Source organism: Chiloscyllium punctatum, chromosome 4 (genome assembly GCF_047496795.1).
Source record: "Chiloscyllium punctatum isolate Juve2018m chromosome 4, sChiPun1.3, whole genome shotgun sequence".
In the NCBI taxonomy this organism is placed as follows: Eukaryota; Metazoa; Chordata; class Chondrichthyes; order Orectolobiformes; family Hemiscylliidae; genus Chiloscyllium; species Chiloscyllium punctatum.
In genome coordinates this window covers 58,743,889-58,764,356 of record NC_092742.1, presented here as the reverse complement: position 1 = coordinate 58,764,356, position 20,468 = coordinate 58,743,889, and the positions used below count along the sequence as shown (strand labels likewise).

At 40.3% G+C, this 20,468-nt stretch overlaps 1 protein-coding gene across 6 annotated transcripts in view; it reads right to left on the bottom strand.

The window, feature by feature from the left end:
• Positions 1-20,468, bottom strand: part of daam1a (dishevelled associated activator of morphogenesis 1a) — a 185,301-nt gene that overhangs the window by 135,164 nt on the left and 29,669 nt on the right. Inside the window, exon 2 of one of the 6 annotated variants that reach the window (XM_072568842.1) lies at positions 3,658-3,796. The exons of the other annotated variants lie outside the window; for them this stretch is intronic. The gene's annotated coding sequence lies outside the window, so the exon portion shown is untranslated. The remainder of the gene's footprint in view (positions 1-3,657; positions 3,797-20,468) is intronic. 6 annotated transcript variants of the gene reach the window in all.

The following is a 20,468-nucleotide window of genomic DNA, read 5'->3' as shown; positions in this document are numbered from 1 at the left end:
TTGCAGCCTATTAACTATTTTAACCAATCCAGCAAGTCTACTTTTCTCAGGAAAGGGGAGTATGGTAAACAGGAAAGAGAAGAAAACTAACAAGACATCTTCAAACTACTTTTTACATTTTTAGTGGCTCAGTTACTGTACCTATTAGGACAAGAACATTGGCATGATCATGTTGTAAATTTCCTTTACTTACCATGCATTATATGTACACTCCTGCAACACCATAATGCCTGGACAACTAAAAGAATACAGCTGGAGGCTTAGAGTGTGTGAAGAGATGAACAGATTTCTTTTCACCTAATGCTCAACAACAGTCACAGAATTATAGATGAGTACAGCACAGGAGACAGCTATTCACCCACAAAGTGCACTGACTCCCTCAAAAGATCTACCCAGATAGTCCCACTCCTCGATCTTTCCCCATATTTTTGCAATTCTTAAGTAGTGTTTACTAATTCTTATTGAAAAGTTGAAATAGAATCTCTATCTCCTAACTTAGACAGCAGCACACACCAAAATCTAACCACTTGTTGCATGAAATGAAAATTCTTCTCACTACTTCTGGTTCTTACCTGTGCCCTCTCGCTGTGGAGTTAATAATCACTTGAAACAATTTATATCTGAACTAACAACTTTAAATATCTTGACCAAATCTCCCCCTTTACTCAGAGGCAGACAGCCACAGCTTTGCCACAATAATCCCTCAGGTCTGCAGCCATCCTAATAAAGATCCTCTACTTCCATCTTCTTGCCTTATGATTGTCCAAATTTATGACATGCAAAATGGGCAAATGTACATTAGTCAGTCTTTCTGGTGCATTTGTAAATCCTGACATTTGTGCTCTATGACTTTTAAGTTTAGGATTTCATTGGCAACATATTGACAAAGCAGCTAATTAGCAAATTTCAAATATCTGTGTACAAACAACTCTTCCTCCATCTACTTCAAACTTTTCTCATTTTGTCTAACAAATTAAAGAACCGTACAATAGGTGTTGAATTTTATCTGCCACATAATTGCCTACTCCAGCCTGTTTAAATATCATACTTTAAAAAGGGATGTTGGCACTGTTGGCATTTGTTGCCAATTCCTATTTGCCCTAGAGAAGGTAAAGATGGTATACCTATAACTAATGTTCTCTTGAATCCTATCACTATCTTCCTTGGTGTTACCTGCATTTCAAATACAAATGTTGTTGAAACTTTTCAAAAACTTGGGCACAACTACAATTTAAGTAAATAATACACAAGAGGAAAATTTTAAAATTTTCCAAACTTTTTGTGCATCTTTGTTCTGAGTATGTCATCCAGAATCCTATTTTTTTAAAAAAACACTCAATTTCTTTTCTTTAAGAGGAAATGCAACATGCAAGAGAAACAATGCTTGCACTCTTCCAGAAGCAATTGGTAATTAATAGAATGCTGCTATGGAGAAGAATGCTAACTTTGCTCATTAGCATGGTGTGCACTTTATCAAATACCTTTTGGAATTCTACATCTCATCAGCATTACCCAATTTGTTCTGTTACTCAAAATTTCTAGATAACTAGCTTAACACAATTTACTCTCAAATTCTGCTGGCTTGCCACATTTTCCCAAATGACTATTAGTTTTGTCTCAACTTATTGTTTCTAAAAGCTTACTCATTACAGGTTAAACAGACTGGACTGTAGTTAGATTCCTTCCATCATTTTTGGAGCAAAGGTGTTACAGGTTCAATCCTCCAGTACTCCGGCATTACCTCTGCACCCAAGGACAAATTGAAGATTACGGTCAGTACCTCCTTAATTTCCCCCTTCCCTTGGTATCCTTTAATGAGTTCCACCAAGTCCTGATCACTAAGTACAAATGGAGTAATATCCTCAAATTTAAACTCAATGTCTCAACGATATCTTCTTCACCATGACTTGCACAGCATCCTCTTAATATCTTAATCAAACACCATTCCTTCATGTGTAAATGGGTTCATAATCAGCTCCACTCCTCTTTTTACCACCCTTAACTATTTGTATGCCTAGAGAAGACTTTTGGATTTATCTACATTAGCTGCCAGTTTCTTATGCCTTTACTCCACTTTTTGCTGTTTTTAGTTTGTTTCCTTCTAAAACTGCTATATTGTGCTAGATTCTCAACCGTGTTATCTCTTTGACATCTCTCATAAGCACACCATTTCTATTTCATTTTACTAATTTGTCATCCAGTGTGCTCAGATTGCTCCGCTCATCCTCCTCATGGGAACAGTTCTGATACAAATCAAGATATAGCTCCACTATAAAAGTAATTCATTGTTCAGTTAGTTTTACGTGCCAATTTTTTAATTTCAGTTTACTTCAACAAAATCCATTCTCACTCCCATTGAATTGTGTTCTCTCAATTAGTCTCAATCTGGATTATTTGTCATTTCAATAGCAACCTAAAACTTTTTCATATCATTAGAGTCCCCTAAACATTTTCTTATTGTCACTTTATTTACATACCAGACCTGATTTTGAAGAACGATGTTCAGCAATGATTTGGAGATGCCGGTGTTTGACTGGGGTGTACAAAGTTTAAAAACAAAATCACACACCAGGTCCAACAGGTTTAATTGGAAGCACACTAACTTTCAGAGCATCGCTCCTTCATCAGGTGATAGTCAATATTCAGCAATGCCTCCTTTCTCATTGTACACAAAATATACCACAGAAATTCTCCTGAATACACTTTACAACAAATATCTCATCTATATTCAGCTTAAACTGTCACACTTTATACAGTGATACAGATGTGATTTATATATATTTTAATATAAGAGTTGTGATCTTTGAATTTGAGTGAAGAAATTGGAATGACTGTTGAAATCTCCATTGCTATTAGTACACATATGGACAGTACCCCTGCCAATGAGGTCATTCTGTCCCATTCACTCATTGTGAAATGGCCTGCCAATTTAAAAAAAATGCAGCATCCAAATAAGTACAAAGTGTGCATGCACAATGTGAACTTTGCTTTTTGGGGGTGGCACAGCTGTTGGGAGACATAGCCGAGAAATAAAGATGTAAACACATTGCTTTGTGCAACCCATCAACCACTAATTGATGGGGAAAAAAATACAAAAGGAACAAACGTGCAAGGACTTTAACTACGGCCTCAAATCAGTCTTGAAAATATGTTTGCTTCTTCCAGCAGCCTTCATACAACTGTGTTTAAACACTTGTAGATTAAGATATCCTCGTCAGTGTTGTAACCAAACACTTCTGGTCTGGAAAGTTTACTGCTGAACTCCTTGCACGGTGGTAACCTTAACTTTAATCCCTTTTTGGGAGCAATTTTACATCTATCTTCAGCCAAGTACCTAGTAGAAATGCCTAAACTGAAACATAGGAGAAAAGGTTACACTATGGACGTTTCTCCCTTAATTGAAAGAACATTCCTGACCACAAACTAGTGCATAATACACATTGTTTATTTTGTTTGCTCAAAATTCTCCCAAAGTAAGTAAAAACCTTTTACTCTTCAGGAAGACTTTGCCTCTGTCTTTTAAAAGAAACCACCTTAGCTACAGAAATACCTATATGCTACTAGTTAACATAATAATAATTAACCTGTTTCAAACACAGAAAACTCTACATTCTATAGTTCAAATTCACATACTATCCTAATGTGAAATGATATTACCCATCCTTCATTGTTGCTGGTTCAAAATGCTGCACCTCCTTTACTCCTGCGTTCTTAACAACATTATGGGTGTTCCCAAACCATAAGCAGCATAGCAGTTCAAGAGGAGACCTTTTTGTCAGGCACTAGTGCCCACATCCTATGAACAAAAAAAAACGACTTTGACAATTTTTGTTAATATCCTGTCAAGCTTCTCCTCTTTAAAAAGGAGAACAATCCTAGCTTCAGCAATATAGCTAAACAGAAATTTCATACCAGAATTATTCTTGTAAATCTTCTCTGTGTCGTATGTGAAAGATTTTTGCTAATGTGACACCCATTTAAAAAGGGAGTAAGGCAAAAGATGGAAAATTACAGACCGATTAGCCTAACCTCGGTCGCGGGTAAGATCCTGGAATCCATTGTGAAGGATGAAGCTTCATAATACTTGGAACTGCATAGTGAAATAGGACAAGGTCAGCATGGTTTCATCAAAGGGTGGTTATGCCCGACAAATCTGTAGTATTCTTTGAGGAAGTAACGAACAGGTTAGACCAAAGAGAGTCAATGGACGTTATTTATGAGGGAGGTCAAGAAGGCCTTTGACAAAGGTAATGCACAAGAGGCTACTGAGTAAGAGAAGGGCCCATGATGTTAGAGGCAAAGTGCTAGAATGGATAGACGCTCGGTTGTCTGGCAGAAAGTGGTCATACAATTCCAAATCAGGGTAGTGTTTGGCTTAGAGGGGAACTTCCAGAGACTGTTGCTCCCACACACTGCTGCCCTGCATACAGGTTCCAATATAGGAAGGTGTTGCCGCTGGAGGCTTGGTTAGTAACTGCAGTGCAGCTTGCAGAGATAATTGCCAGTGCACACTGGGCATGAAGTAAGTGAATGTTAAAAGGTGATGAATAGGATGTGAATCAAGTGAGCTTATTTGTTCTGGATGGCATAAGATAGTTGTTGGAGCTGCATCCATCCAGGCAAGTGCAGGGTATTCCACAACACTGCTGACTTGTGCTTTGCAGATGGAATACAGACATTGGGGAGACAGGAGGCACGTTCCTTGCTGCAGAATTCCTAGCCCCTGACCTGTTCACATCAGTATAATTATATAGCTGGCCCAGATCATTGCCTGGCCAATGTCAACTCCCAGGATGTTGATAATTGGGGGGGGGCGCGCTCAGTGATGATTACACTATTGAATATCATGGGTGAAGGTCAACATATGATATTGTTACGTTCTTGCCCAGTCCATTTAATTTTTGCTAGCAATTTTAAAAATCAACTGTCAATATCATATTTTAACTTAATGAGCAAACAAACTATCAAATTCCAGTGATCAGAACAGAACCAGGGAACAATGGATTTATCAGGTTTATACCAGCCTTGACTGGAACAGTCAGACTCTAAACTCCTTTTTGCACAATATTGCATTGACCATCGAACCAGGAGACACAATATACTTTCAAGAGATGCAATGTACTTTCAAGATACATACTTATAATATGTAGCACAAGGATATAAAGTTCTCATACCCCTTGTTGGAGATGACTTGAAGCATGGCACTATATTGGAAGCACACTGTTCAATGTCTCTTCTAATCCAAAAGTTTAAGCTTAGCCAAGACTCTTGCGTACCTACACCAGTCTATATTACAAGCATAAGCATTGCTAGTGAGAAATACCCTCTGGGGACAAGCCCATACCAGTCATAACACCATCTTCGGTTGCTTTATTAACTTCCTTGCACTAGTGTTTTAAGTGTCTCATTTTATTTTTCTTTTAGCAAATCTACATTGTTGAATGCTTCAAGACATTCAAAATCTACAAAGTCTCTCATGGTAGACTGGTTACTAAGGTTAGGAGAAAGTGAGGACTGGTTATTAGGGTTAGATCATATGGGATCTAGGGGGAGCTTGCCAAATGGGTACAAATTGGCTTGAAGGTAGGAAACAGGATGGCGGTAGATGTATTCTTTTCAGACTGAATGCTTATGACCAGTGGTGTGACATAAGGATTGGTGCTGGGTCCACTACATTTAGTCATATATAAAATGATTTGGATGTGAACATCGGAAGCATGGTAAGTAAGTTTGCAGATGACACCAACATACATGGTGTAGTAGACATTGAAGGTGGTTACCCCAACAGGACCTTATCAGATGGGCCAATTGGCTGAGGAGTAGCAGATAGAATTTAATTAAGATAAATGTGAGGTGCTGCATTTTAGTAAGACAAACCAGGGTAGGACTTGTCCAATCAATGGCAGGGCCTGGGGAGTGTGCCAAACAAAGATCTAGTGGTGCAAGTGCATAGCTCCTTTCAAGTGAAGTCGCAGGTAGACAGGGTAGTGAAGGTAGTGTTTAGTATGCTTGCCTTTATTGGTTAGTGCATTGATTATAGAAATTGGGATGCCATGTGTCTATACAGGACAATGCTTGGGCCACTTCTGGAATACATGTTCAATTCTGGTCTCCCTGCTATAGGAAAGGTGTTGTGAAACTTGAAAAAGGGTTCAGAAAAAGATTTAAGGATGATGTTGCCAGGGTTGGAGGGTTTGAGCTATCAAGAGTTTGTGAATTGGCTTGGGTTTTATTCCCCCCAGTGGATTCTGAATTTGGTTCCACAAATAAATTCGTAGGTATGCAATTCCTTTAATACACTTGTCATACCCATGACTAGCAATAGGCTGACAGAATTAGTAAATTCCCTGGCGGCATGAAATTAAAGCCTTTATAAATGTTTTATTTGGTGTGACAAAAACAAATGAAGTTTAAAGGATGCTTTCTAAAACAGTTGAATTTATAGCTGCTATGGTGGTAAGTTATCGAGAAGTGAATCATAACTGATACCAGTAACCAAGCATCAATACTTTTAATTGAAATAACTCCAGTCGATATTTTGTCTATATTGTGACTATTTTGTCAATACAAATTACTTTTACCTTCACAGGTATTGCAATATATTCAAAAATGTTGCGTAAGCAATGATTTAAGTTGCTGTAAAAAAAATTGCTTCATGTTACACAGTTGAAAAGCTTGCTTGCCCAGCTATTTATCATTCTAGAGGTAATGTCTTATATTGTACAAATCTGAAGCAGAAACACTTTGTGATATGTTCATGTGGATTGAACACTTAGATTTCTACAACTCAAAATTAAGAGCAGAATATTCACATGCTCATGATTTCCCATTTTCTCACACCACCACACAAATAATTCATGTCAACATGCAAGAAATTCTTTACCTAAGAATACCAAAGTGAAGTGAATGCAACCAATTAGCTACCCGCATCACCATTAACATTTAAAGTTAGTGTATCTCCAGTCAAACTGGATTTTCTTCACTATTACAGTTGAGGTGCAAAATGTTCTCGTACCTCACGTTCTAGCATAACAATCCACTCAGCTTTTATCCTTTAAATCTGGCATTAATAAAAGTAAACACCTCACTGAGCTCATGGCAGCCATTTTCTTTTGAACAGAAAACGCAAAAAAGGGCCAATATAGACACATCTGTTGGCACCCTGTGAATAGCATGCAGTCAAGAAGAACTGCACAGATGGGATTCTATATTCATCCCCAGAAATAAAATGCAACTCTTTTCTCTAAACACTAGAATTGCATTCCTTGTTGTGAAGAAATTCTAAAGATTTAGTCCAGTCCATTGCTTTTGGTCTGAAAAGAGAAAAAAAATCCATTGCACAGCCTGGAGGTGTCTGTGCTCTAAATCATGTTTAGCAGTTCATTTAAAAATGCTGTGCAGGAGACCAGGCAAGTTGAAAGCCTCGCAAGATTCAACTTGACTGCGTTCCTGTGGGCAAAGCAAAAATAAATATTTCTGTGCAAGATAACTCTTGTCTATTTTGCCATTTTGAAGGAAAATTAGTGTATTCAACCCATTGTGATCAGAACATAATCTCTCTATTGTAACTAGTTTATCCCAATTTTCATTCAATGACTTTAAACCAATGAAAACGCACTTCTTGCGCTTTGTTCACACATACGTGACATTTAGATGCAAAAATCATAAAAACCCTTCATTGTGTCCCTGTGTGTAGATTACAAAAGAAATTATGCACGAGTCATCTGATTCTTCTTGCTCTTTATACAAAGGTTAATCATCTAAACATTTTCATAAACCCCATTTTTATTGTTAAAATATTTTTAAAAATAAATCCCCTCATTGACCTGATAATAGAATCCAGTGAGGAACAAATACAACTTAGATAAACAATGACAAAAAATGCTTGGTCCTATGAAAATTTCAATTTGGTTAAACAATACTCAGTATTTGCAAATTGATTTTAAAAATATTTAGAAACAGAACAATCATGCTGAATGAAAATTGATCTTAGATAATGCTGCTTTGTATGCAATCTTGTGAAATGTGATGAATTAATTTCAACAAAATAGAGCTGCAGCCACCTGTACTTCACACCTAACAGAATTCAAATAGCTTTCCCAGACTCTGGTGCAAGGCACATTTACTTTTTGTTATTTCGCTTTGTGTGAATTTGCACAATGCGCCATGCTGTGATTGACAGCTATATTAGATAAATAAGGCTATAAATAGTCTAACTAGTTTCCATGCAGACAAATGGTGGCAGCTCAGATTTACATATTTGCCATTTTCTGAGATGCTTTGTCAAAATTTACTGAAAATTAAAAGTTATTTTTGGAGTTATATTGGCAACTTGTAATAAAAGTCCATTAAAATGCTTTAAGAAAATAAAAACAATGCTGCTGGATTCATAATTACCATTTAAACCACTCAGGAGTTAAATTCCTGTTGAACAGGACCAGAAAGAATACAAAAAGCAACCAGGTAAAAGGCAGTGATAAAAGGGACAACTCTTGACTGTCCTTTGAATTGGGCCACTGCTTTTGCAATCAAAAAGGAACTGTTAAGTATATTCAGTGGTTAGTTTAGTTGCCTATCCTAATCAAAAAGGCCACACAAAACGCAATTCCTCAAAAAGGATTTGCAATCACTCAGAATAAAAATGGCATTTAATTACATAAATGCTCTCTTCAGTTTATGGCAATCAGATGGAATTATAGAATACAGTCCCCAAAATACTGAACAAATCCTTGGAATATACTGACATTCCATGTAACAACAACAACTGGATTCAAATTGCTCTGTTGCCACAATCTGATTGACTCAATGGAGATTGGAACACAGATGACACCCCCAGAACACCTAATAAAAAAAATCGTAATTTAATAAAAACAGCATTTATTTTAAACCAGTCATAAAACTGGCTCTGGTCATGGTGTCTGCAAAACTGACATCTCACTGATCTTTAAAAAGATGTTCTCTTGGGTAACGTGGTGCTGAAGCGATCTTGAAGCCATTCTGCTCAGGGAATTCCTCAAATGCTCTAAGGTGGAATTGAGTTCCCATTATTACATTATTCTTTCAGGAATGGCTCAGTTTCCTATGAAAATGGTGCAAAGAGTAAAAAGAAAACTGACATTATTTTCAAGCAATAGAAACAAATGCTCGTCTATTTTACATTCTGCACGCCATCTTTAAAAATAGTCTGCCTGACAAAAAGAGGATAATTCATTTATCTTAGCAGCCTCCTTCTCTCCTACTCCAACCACAGTGTCCACATCTTCCACCAGCCTTCCTTCACTCCTAAACAAAAACAACACTCCTATACACAGGTACAGAGTGACTAGGGTGCTGAATCTTATTAAAGGAAACTATGAAGATATGAGGCATGGGTTGGCCTTGATAGATTGTACAGTTACTTAAAAAGGGATGATAGTGGACAGATAATGGCAAAATGTTCAAGGAACGCATGGGAGAATTGCAACAACTGTTTTTTGGCCTATCTAGCACAGAGACAAAATGGGTAAGAGGGCCAATCCATGGATTACAAAAGAAAACTAGAGATGGTATCCGATCCAAAGAAGAAGCATACAGATTGGCCAAAAAAAGTAAGGTCTGAGGATTGGGAGCAGTTTAGAATTCAGCAAAGGACCAAATGATTGATTAAGGGGAACATACAGTACAAAAATAAGCTTGCAGGAAACATAGAAACTGATACTAAGAGTTTTTATACGTACGTGAAGAGAAAGAGATTAGCAAAGATAAACGTAGGTCCCCTATAGACAGAAATGGGAGAATGTATAACAGGGGACAAAGAAATGGCTGAGCAACTGAAGTCAGAACCAAAGTATGTACCACAAAAGAGGACACAAATCAGACATCAGAAACGTTGGAGAATGCAAGATTTAGTGAGAGGAAAGAATTTGGGCAGCACGGTGGCACAGTGGTGAGCACTGCTGCCTCACAGCGCCAGAGACCTGGGTTCAATTCCCACCTCAGGTGACTGACTGTGTGGAGTTTGCATGTTCTCCCAGTGCCTGTGTGGGTTTCCTCTGGTTTCTTACCACTGTCTAAAAATGTGGAGGTTAGGTGAATTAGCATGCTAAATTGCCCATAGTGAAGGTGAAGGGGTAAATGTCGGGGAATGGTTCTGGGTGGGTTGCTTCGGTGGGTCGGTGTGGACTTGTTGGGCCGAAGGGCCTGTTTCCACACTGTAAATCAATCTAATCTAATCTAAACTGAGGGAGATCAGCTCGTACAGAAGTGGTGCTGGGAAAATTGAGGGGATTGAAGGCGGATAAATCCCCAGGGCCTGATAATCTACGTCCCAAAGTACTTCAGGAAGTGGCTCTGGAAATAGCAGATGCAATGAGTCTTTACTCAGCGAGTCGTGAGTTCATGGAATGCCCTGCCAGTAGCAGTGGTGGACTCTCCCTCTTTATGGGCATTTAAACGGGCATTGGATAGGCATATGGAGGATAGTGGGCTAGTGTAGGTTAGGTGGGCTTGGATCGGCGCAACATTGAGGGCCAAAGGGCCTGTACTGCGTTGTATTTTTCTATGTTCTATGTTTTATTGGTGGTCATCTTCTAGGATTCTATTGACTCTTGAAGAGTCCCTGCAGATTAGCTCCCTCCAATGTTAGTCAGAATTTCTTGACAAGGATCATACATATCATGGCAGTTCAAAGTCTGCCATTCAATAGATGTGATTTGTTATAATGAAGTGGTTAATGACTTAGTGTTTCCAATTCCTCAATGCAATGGTATGGTCGATCTTGCTCATGAAGACTGCTCCGTATGGGGCATGGAGATGGAGATTAGTTGAACAAGTCAACAGAGGTGCAGCACAGATGGTTCAACTGCCATGTGGTCTGGTCTGGTCAGTCAGAAATTGTGCAAATGAATGATGTTTGCAAGGACAAGAAACAGAGGGGCTAAATATATAATTTACATTACTGCATATGTGATGGAGTTCTTCTCATTAAAAAAGGCAAAGATTAAACAACTTACTGTCTACCTAAGAAAACAAAAGCAAAGAATGCAGAAGCTGGAAATCTGAAACAAAACAAAATGAAGAAACTGCAGAATCTGAGGAGCTGCCAGACTGAGTTTCGCCAATTTCACTTACTTTCTACCTAAGCTGCTGCAAAAATTAACCCAAATTATTGCATCTCATCCAAGTCCATATTCTTATTACCTTTTGATAAGGTACATAATTTGACCAGCTTCTACATCCTTGAGCCTTACTAATTTGAAAAAGTCATACCCATCTCATCTTGCCCAAAAGGAGGGTCCCAGTCCTTCAGATCATACTTTATAGCCTAAAATTATTCACTGCACCTTTTTTTAGGGCAGTTATATACTTGCTGGGTTCCAATACTGCATATTGTATTCTAGGAAGAGTCTAGCAATTGCTATTTACAATTGCAGAGCTAATTCTTTTGAACAATGTTACAATTTCGGAGTTAATCCAAGCAAAATGCTCCATTAAGTATTTGAAAACAAACACCGGATTACATCATAAGCATATCTATGGCCTTGAACCTTTTCCACATGTTCTCCAAAGCATATCAGAAAGCCATCCTTTTCCCTGCACATCATAACATCTTTGATTTACAATTGGAGCTCAGTCACCCACTCACCTATGTGGAACATACTTGGTAGATATGGTCACACCTACATACCTCAATTATGGCCCTCATCTACCATAATTTATGATACTTCATTTCCCTATTCTTCAGCTCATACTAGAATCTCTAAAATGCACAGCTTCACTTGCTTTAAAAGTTATTTTACCTTTTTCCAAAAAAAATTGAATTAAAAATCGATAAAAACAACTGAACTATCACTTAGGAATAACATTTAAATACCAAGTGATATTTTGAAAAGTCCATCAGCTCCAAACTACTTTTTTTGCTTTGTAGGCTATAGGTACAGTGAAGCATGGCTTCTATGCCCAGATCCAAAGCCAATGCCAATTTACAAGCCTACACAGTTACTTCTCCCACAACCCCAGTAGCTCCTGTGCAGAAAGAGTGCATCACTACACCAATGTTTTTGGTGTTGTTATTTTTGTTTTACTTATTGGGTATGGGCATCTTTGACTAGACTAGCATTTCCTAATTGTCTTTGAGAATGTGTTAGTGAGCATTTTTCTTGAACCATGGCAGTTCACGGTGCATAGATACACACATTGTTAGGAACAGAACGCTAGGAATTTGACCCATAATTCTTGATTAGTGGTGCTGGAAGAGCACAGCAGTTCAGGCAGCATCCGAGGAGCAGTAAAATCGACATTTCGGGCAAAAGCCCTTCATCAGGAATAAAGACAGAGAGCCTGAAGTGTGGAGAGATAAGCGAGAGGAGGGTGGGGGTGGGGAGAAAGTAGCAGAGAGTACAATAGGTGAATGGGGGAGGGGATGAAGGTGATAGGTCAGGGAGGAGGGTGGAGTGGATAGGTGGAAAAGATGATAGGCAGGTAGGACAAGTCATGGGGACAGTGCTGAGCTGGAAGTTTGGAACTCGGGTGAGGTGGGGGAGGGGGAAATGAGGAAACTGTTGGAATCCACATTGATGTCCTGGGGTTGAAGTGTTCCGAGGCGGAAGATGAGGCGTCTGGTAGTGAGGGAGCAGCGGTGAAGGAGGCCCAGGATCTCCATGTCCTCGGCAGAGTGGGAGGGGGAGTCGAAATGTTGGGCCACTGGGTGGTGTGGTTGATTGGTGCGGGTGTCTTGGAGATGTTCCCTAAAGCGCTCTACTAGGAGGTGTCCAGTCTCCCCAATGTACAGGATACCGCATCGGGAGCGATGGATACAATAAATGATATTGGTGGATATGCAGGTAAACCTTTGATGGCTGTGGAAGGCTCCTTTAGGGCCTTGGATGGAGGTGAGGGAGAAGGTGTGAGCGCAGGTTTTGCGATTCTTGTGGTGGCAGGAGAAGGTGCCAGGATGGGAGGGTGGGTTGTTGGGGGGCGTGGACCTGACCAGGTGGTCACGGAGGGAACGGTCTTTGCGGAAGGCGGAAAAGGGGTGGGGAGGGAAATATATCCCTGGTGGTGAGGTCTTTTTGGAGGTGGCAGAAATGTCAGCAGATTTGGTTTATGCGAAGGTTGGTAGGGTGGAAGGTGAGCACCAGGAGAGTTCTGTCCTTGTTACGGTTGGAGGGGTGGGGTCTGAGGGCGGAGGTGAGGATGTGGACAAGATGCGTTGGAGGGCATCTTTAACCACGTGGGAAGGGAAATTGCGGTCTCGAAAGGAGGAGGAGGCCATCTGGTGTGTTTGGTCATGGAACTGGTCCTCCTGGGAGCAGATACGGCGGAGGCAGAATATTAAGTAAGGATGACAACATGGGCTTTAAGCAAAACTTACAGATGATCATGTGCACAAGCATTTGCTGCCTTGTCCTTCTAGCAGGTAAAGATCCCAGGTTTGAAAGGTGTTGTCAACAAAGGCTTAACAAGTTATGACAGTACATCTTGTGGACAGTTCACACTGTTGACACTATGCATCAGTGGTGAAGAAATGATTATTGAAGGTAGTGGATAGGATACCAAGCAGGTAACAGATGATATTTAGCTTCTTGAGTGTTGCTGAAGCATCATCCATCCAGATAAGTAGACTATTCCATCACACTCCTGACTTTTACTTTATCAACCATGGGCTGCGGAGACAAAAGGCATTCGTAGAATTCTTAACTGCTGACTTCCTCTTGTAGCAATAGTATTTTTATGCTGGTCCAGTTTCTCTTCCTAGTCAATAGCAACTCCCAGAACATTTGATAATGGGGATTCAGCTATCACAACATTGAATCTCAGAGAGAGGGACAGATCCTCTCGTTAGAGATGATCACTGCCTGGAATGTGAATCATACCTGCTACCTATCGGGGAAGTCTGGTGTTGCTGAATATGGATACAGGCTGTCACAGTTTCAGAGGAGTTATGTATGGCACAGAACACTGTACAATAAAACAGCCCCCACTTTTCATTTTATGATAGAAGGAAGGCCATTGATGAAGCAGCTAAAGATAGTTGGACTTCAGATACTGATGACCACAAAGGATAATGAATTACCCACTCAGCACTTCTGGCAGAAGATGGTTGCAAATGCTTCAGCTCTATCCTTTGCACTGATGTGCTGGGGTCCCCTTCAGTGAGGATAGGGATATTTGTGGAGGAGAAGTCTCTTACATATTTGTTTAATAGCACACTGATATTCACAACTGGATGTGGCAGAACTGCAAAGTTAATACTGATCCATTGTCGGATTACTCATTTGTCTGTCACATTACACATCATTCTGTGTAGCATGCAAGTATTCCCCTATTGTCTATGAACTTCTAGATGAACTTTCTTACTTTGTGCAAACTGTGATAGCTCAGCTCCCCCCAGTGTGGGTTTTCAAGTAGGGGCTAAGTGAAACCAAGCATTAGCACCGCACCCAGTTAATAACTGCATATTAACAGCCACTGTATTCAGAAATAACCATGATGTGGGAGATGTCATGATGGACTGAGGGGGACAAAGTCAAAAATCTCTCAACAGCAGGTTCTAGTCCAACAGGTTTATTTGGAAGTACAAGCTTTAGGAGCGCCACTCCCCCATCAGATAGAAGGAGCAGTGCTCCGAAAGCTTGTACTGCCAAAAAACCTGATGACTAGAACTTGATGTTGTGATTTTTAGCTTCAGTAATAACATGCAATGAAAAGAGTCTTGATAAAAGGGCATTATTCATTACAGTGAAATTCATTTCAATATTACAGCTTTAACTATTACTCCATTTTAAAATTATATAATTACACCCTAATTTTAAAATTTTACACTGAAGAATTCTGACAAACTGACAGTGAATACCTCCAGTTTCTGCCATCTAACCTGATTATGTATTAATATTAGCAACTGCTTTTGGGATGCATCAGTTGCAAGGGAATAAAGTGGATGCAGCAGATATTAGAACATCTGAAAAACCAGAATATGGAAGTGTGAAAGGAACCTAAACTTCACTCCTGGGAAATATTGTGCACATAGTCTCTTTTCAGTACCGGCACAGGCACTGTGCCCCAACTCTTCCGGCATAACATCGATGACTATAAATCGGTGCAGCATCCTGTACCCAGGCTGAACTGGAACAGTTCATCACCTTCACCCACAACTTCCACCCCGCCCTCAAATTCACTTGGTCCATCTTGGACACCTTCCCTTTTCTTGACCTCTGGGTTTATAACGTTCATCTGGAGATGGAAACACAGACTCCCATAACGATCTGGATGACACCTTCTCCCAGCCAGTATCCTACAAGAACTCCATTCTATTCTCCTAATTACTCTGCTGCATCTGCTCAGAAAAGGAGGCATTCCATTCCTTGGCATCTCACATATCCATCTATTTCGAACAACCTGCTTTTCCTCCCTCGGTCATCCAGCCAATCCTCCGCTGCACCACCTCCATTCCACTGCTCTAAAACTTGCCCCCCCCCCCCCAACATAATAAACACAGAGTCCCCCTTGTCCTCACCTACCAGTTTCCTCTTCCAACGCACCATCCTTAAACACTTCTGCCAACTCCAACTCGACCCCACCAAGAACATCTTCCTCTCCCCACCCTCTGCAAGGACCATTCTCTCACCACACCGGCACATCAATCCCTCAACTCCATCCAGGGCCCAAACAGTCCTTCCAGGTGAGACAGAGGTTCACTTGCCTCTCTTCCAACCTAATTTACTGCATCAGGTGCTCCTGATGTGGTGGGCTCTACATCGGGGAGACCGAACATAAACCTAGGCAATGGTTTGCCAAGCACCACAGCCAGGTTCACTGGACCTCCCCAATCACAGTCTATTTTAATTCCCCTTCCTTCTCCCTTTCCGATATGACTATCCTTGGGCTCCTCCATTGCCACAATGAACCCAACTGCAATTGGAGGAATAACACCTCAGCTTCCACCTGGGCAGCCTATAGCCCAGAGTACTCGGAGTTATCCAATATCAAATAACCTCCCTTCCCCCGACTCCCTTCCCAGCCCATCCCTCTCTCTTCCAGCTACTGGATCCATTCCTCCCATTGACCAACCAGGTTGCACCCTCTGTGTTCACCTATTCCCACATCACCACCAGGCTCCCCCGAGCCCCTTTATCTGCAGCTCCCCCTATACCCACCCCGAGTCCTGAAGGGTTACACCCAAAATGTCAACTTCTCCACCTCCTGATGCTGCCTAGCCTGCTGTGTCCTTCCAGCCACTTGCTTGTCTACCTGCAGCCAGTAACCATCACAGACACAGAAGCAAAAAAAAAACCACTATCTTCTCATCCACGTACCTCCATGTACACACAGGAAGCAACCAGAGAGCAGCGATACCAACCGGGGCAGCATCAACGACATCCACCACTGTCCAAGCAGACATATGCTCATTCCTGAAGTGGTTTCAAGGTCCTAGAGTCCCTCTGTCCCAGCTCAGTTCAATAGGGTCAGAAGGGGAGTTTCAGGACAGACAGTGCAGGGGACTCCCGGGGAAGAGGAGCAGGATAGGACCCTGGAATTAATATTTCCTTTCTCTCTCTCTCCCCCACCTCCTCTTTTGCCCGACACCCAGTAATTAACAGCCCTGCAATTTTTAAATCCACAATACTAGGTCAGGGCTGCAAGCATTAACTGAGTTGCTAGTTAGTGGCAGACAAGTCTCACTTCACTTGGTCCTTAACATTGGGGTTTTTGAAATATTCATCTTTATCAGTTATTGTACATATTTTCAATTTTGCTTGTTTTAATAAAATCGGTTTCCTTTGCCTCTGAAACATCTGCCTGTGTTTTCACCACACATCTCACAGAATAAGCCCAGTGTCAGAACCAGGGAGCTGGTGCACAGTAAACCAACCAGCACTCCCTACACTACTGAAATATTTAGAAGTTAATCACTAAATCCCTTCAGAAACAAAACCCATATATCTCAAGTTCAAAGTCTTTAAATTATTTTTAAAAAATATAAACCACACATCTTACATATTAAATAGCACCTGAAGGATTGTCTACTTGTTTTTTTTTTAAACAAAAAAAGTCCCAAATCACACTTGTTCCAGCTAATCCCCAATGTAGACACAAGAGAAAATATAGAAAGACATGTCAATTTAAAAAAAGGGAGTGGTATTGGGGGTTTTGAAAAGCATGAAGGTAGACAAGTGCCCCAGGGCCTGATGGGATCTCTCTGATAGAATACGAAGGAGGCGCTTGCGCACAATCTTTAATCAAACAAGAGGTCCCAGAGGACTGGAGAATAGCTAATGTTGTTCATTTAAAGGAAACAGGGATGATACAGGATGGCAAGCTTTATGTCAGTGGTAGGAAAATTATTGCAGAAGATTCTTAGCAACTACATATATTCACATTTGGAAAAATATGGACTTACTAGCAATATGCAGCATGACTTCGAGCAGGGGAGGCCATTTCTCACAAACTTGATTGAGTTTTTTTTGGGGTGGTGATAAAAGTGACAGATGATAGATTTTGTCTACATGGGATTTAGCAATGCCTTTGACAAGGTCTCTCATGGCAAGCTGATACAGAAAATGTAGTCACATGGGATCAGGCGTGAGATGGCAAGATGGAAATAGTTATGACTTCATCATAAAAGACAGAGTAGCAGTGGAAGGGTGTTTTTCTGACTGGAGATCGGCGACTAGTGTTGTTCCACAGGGATCAATGGTTATGACCCCTGTTGTTTGTAAAATATAAATGATTTGTGGGACAATGTATGTTGTCTGCTGGTTGGGACAACTATGGATAGTGAGGAGGATTGCCAGAGGATACATCAGAGTACAGATATACTGGAGACTTTGGCAGAGAAATGGCAGTTGAAATTTGGACAACTGTGAGGTGATGCATTTTGGAAGCTATAATGCAGGAGGGAAGTATAGAATAATTGGCAGAACCCTTAGAAGCAATAACCTATAGAGAGATCTTGGTATGCAGCTCCACAGTTCCCTGAAGGTGGCCACACAATTCACTAAAAAAGGTGGCCAATGCAGCATATAGCATGTTTGCCTTCATCAACCGGAGCATAGTATATAAAAATTGGCAGGTCATATGGCAGGTATACGGAACTTTAGTAAGCCATACTTTGAAATATTGCATACAGATCTAGTTGAAACACTACCAGAAAGTTGAGGCGTCTTTGGAGAGACTACAGAGAGAAACGTTTACCAGGACTTAGCTAATATCCTCCAAACCAGGCAATGACGAGAGACTGGACAAACTTGTTTTCCCTTAAACGTTGAAAGCAGAAGGATGACCTGAAAGAAGTTTACAAAGTTAGAGACTAATAGTCGGACTCTTTTCTTCCCTCCACCCCCCCCCCCCCCCAGAGTAGAAATGCTGATTACTTGGGAACATAGGTTATGAGAGGGGCAAGCTTTTGTTTGAAAAGCAGAGAATGGCAAGTGCTTGGACTGCACTGCCAGATGAGGTGGCAGAAGAAGATACAGTGTTTACAAAAGGAGAGATGTGTCAACACAGGCTTGATGGGCCAAAGTGCCCGTTCCTGTGCTGTGTTATTTGTTTTTTGTTCTACAAATTGCAAACTGGCGACAGGAAGAATCAGGACAGTTGACTAATTCAAAGTTGTCCATAATCAAAATGGAGCAGCTTTCCTAAGCTTAGGCTTCAGTTAACATATCATTGATTTTTTTAAATTCAAAGTCTGTTTTATCAAAGTTGACCCAAATAATCTGTCAATAAAAACTTAGTTTCCAAGCAGAACTGATGCAGCCAAGAACTTCAAGAAACCCAAAGTCAGATAAGCCAGGAATTGCAAAATATGGTTGTATGTGTCAGCTCTAAATGTCGTTTCCACAAGCCTTCAGCTGTCTCAGGTTCAAATTCACACTAAAAATTGTTAAAACTCGCCAAAAGCTCCAACTGAAACTCCTATTTTTCATTTCAGGGCCAAAGATCATCAGTTACAAAAAATGCAAATAATAATTTCAAGGCAACTAAATATTTGAAATACTTCTCTGGAAATCACTTAAATGGGATTTTGTTAACTAGCATAGCAGGAGACCTTGTTGCCACCATTTGCTCTTAAAAAGCCAAATCGCTTAAAATCAATACAAGCTGATCTTTTAAAGAAATATATGGTTAAAATGCTGTTAAACAACTTTTGGTTTGCTTTTTAAAAATCCTCAACCAACCAATGCTTAGCCAAAGAGGAACTGCACTGGCTGCAACAAGTTTCTTGAAGTCAAAAATGATTTATGGCAAAGGATCAATTGGTATTGAAGTGTTTACAGCTTTCTTGATCTTTCTAGTTTTTGTATTAATTTGTCAAGTTTTAAATCATACTTCCTGCATCCAATTCCAAATTATTGGCCCAGGCAGTCCGACCAGATTGTCATTGAAGCAGCACAGATGAGAGAGTCAGGACCTTGCGGAACCCCAGACAGACTCCGTGGGAATCGCCCTGGAAAATTCAGATGGGTAACTGCAGAATCTCTGAAGAAAATCCCATCTTAAAGTTGTAGAATTTGGAGGGCTCTGCTTAAGTTAACAATAACCCAGAAAAGATAAGATTGAAAAGGATTGAAAACTCCTGACTAAATATGAAATTGACACCCATCACATTCCTGCTAGCTTGAATTGTTAAAGTACAGATTTGAGACGGCTCAGGGAATCCCTTGTGGACTCAGACCTATAAGCCTCTCTCTTTTGCTCGTCCTGGTGATCGTACACCTTGGAAGTCTGGAATAAAAACCTCTTCTTACAGACAGTTTAGTTTTACTTTCGTCATCCCCTTTATTTACCAATAGCATAGCATCATGGTTACAATGTAACACTGATACCTATAAGCTAAACTAACTAGGTTCTAATAACCTAGGAGAATACGGTGCCAGCTCTTCAAGTGTCCCAGCAGGCTACTCTGATGTACTGATACAAAATGGCTTCCTTTATACAAAAGTTTACAAAAACATTGCATGTTCTTAATTAGACAGATAACGGTGAAAAACAATAATTCGTAAGGAAGAAAAGTTAATTGACAGGTCTGTGTATGCTTGACTAATCACTCCTACACGCCCTAAGCCATTCATCAGGTGGGAAAAACATACCCAGCCGAGTTAGGTGCCTGCTAGCGAGATAAACTCCTGTCATAAAGAGGTACCAGTCTGAGCTAATTGGAGGGTTCATCAGGTAACCTTGCACAGCTCACATGTCAGAAACAATTGTTTTACAAAATGGCTTCTTAGCAAGGAGGGAAAACTTGACCATAAGATGGCTTCCTGACACATTATGCCAGAATCTCTTCAATGTTAGGCCTGGAATAATTTCTAAACTAGGAGCAGACTCCTGCTTTTTAAGCACTGAATCATTCTGTACCTGAGGCTGAATGTTACTGTAAAGTTGCATTTAAACTGATTCATTAGTCTTCGAATTAAATATGCTTTCTTTTTGGGGTTGTGATTCAAATTCAAATAAGACGTAAGATCTGATCCATTAGAATTGACAGT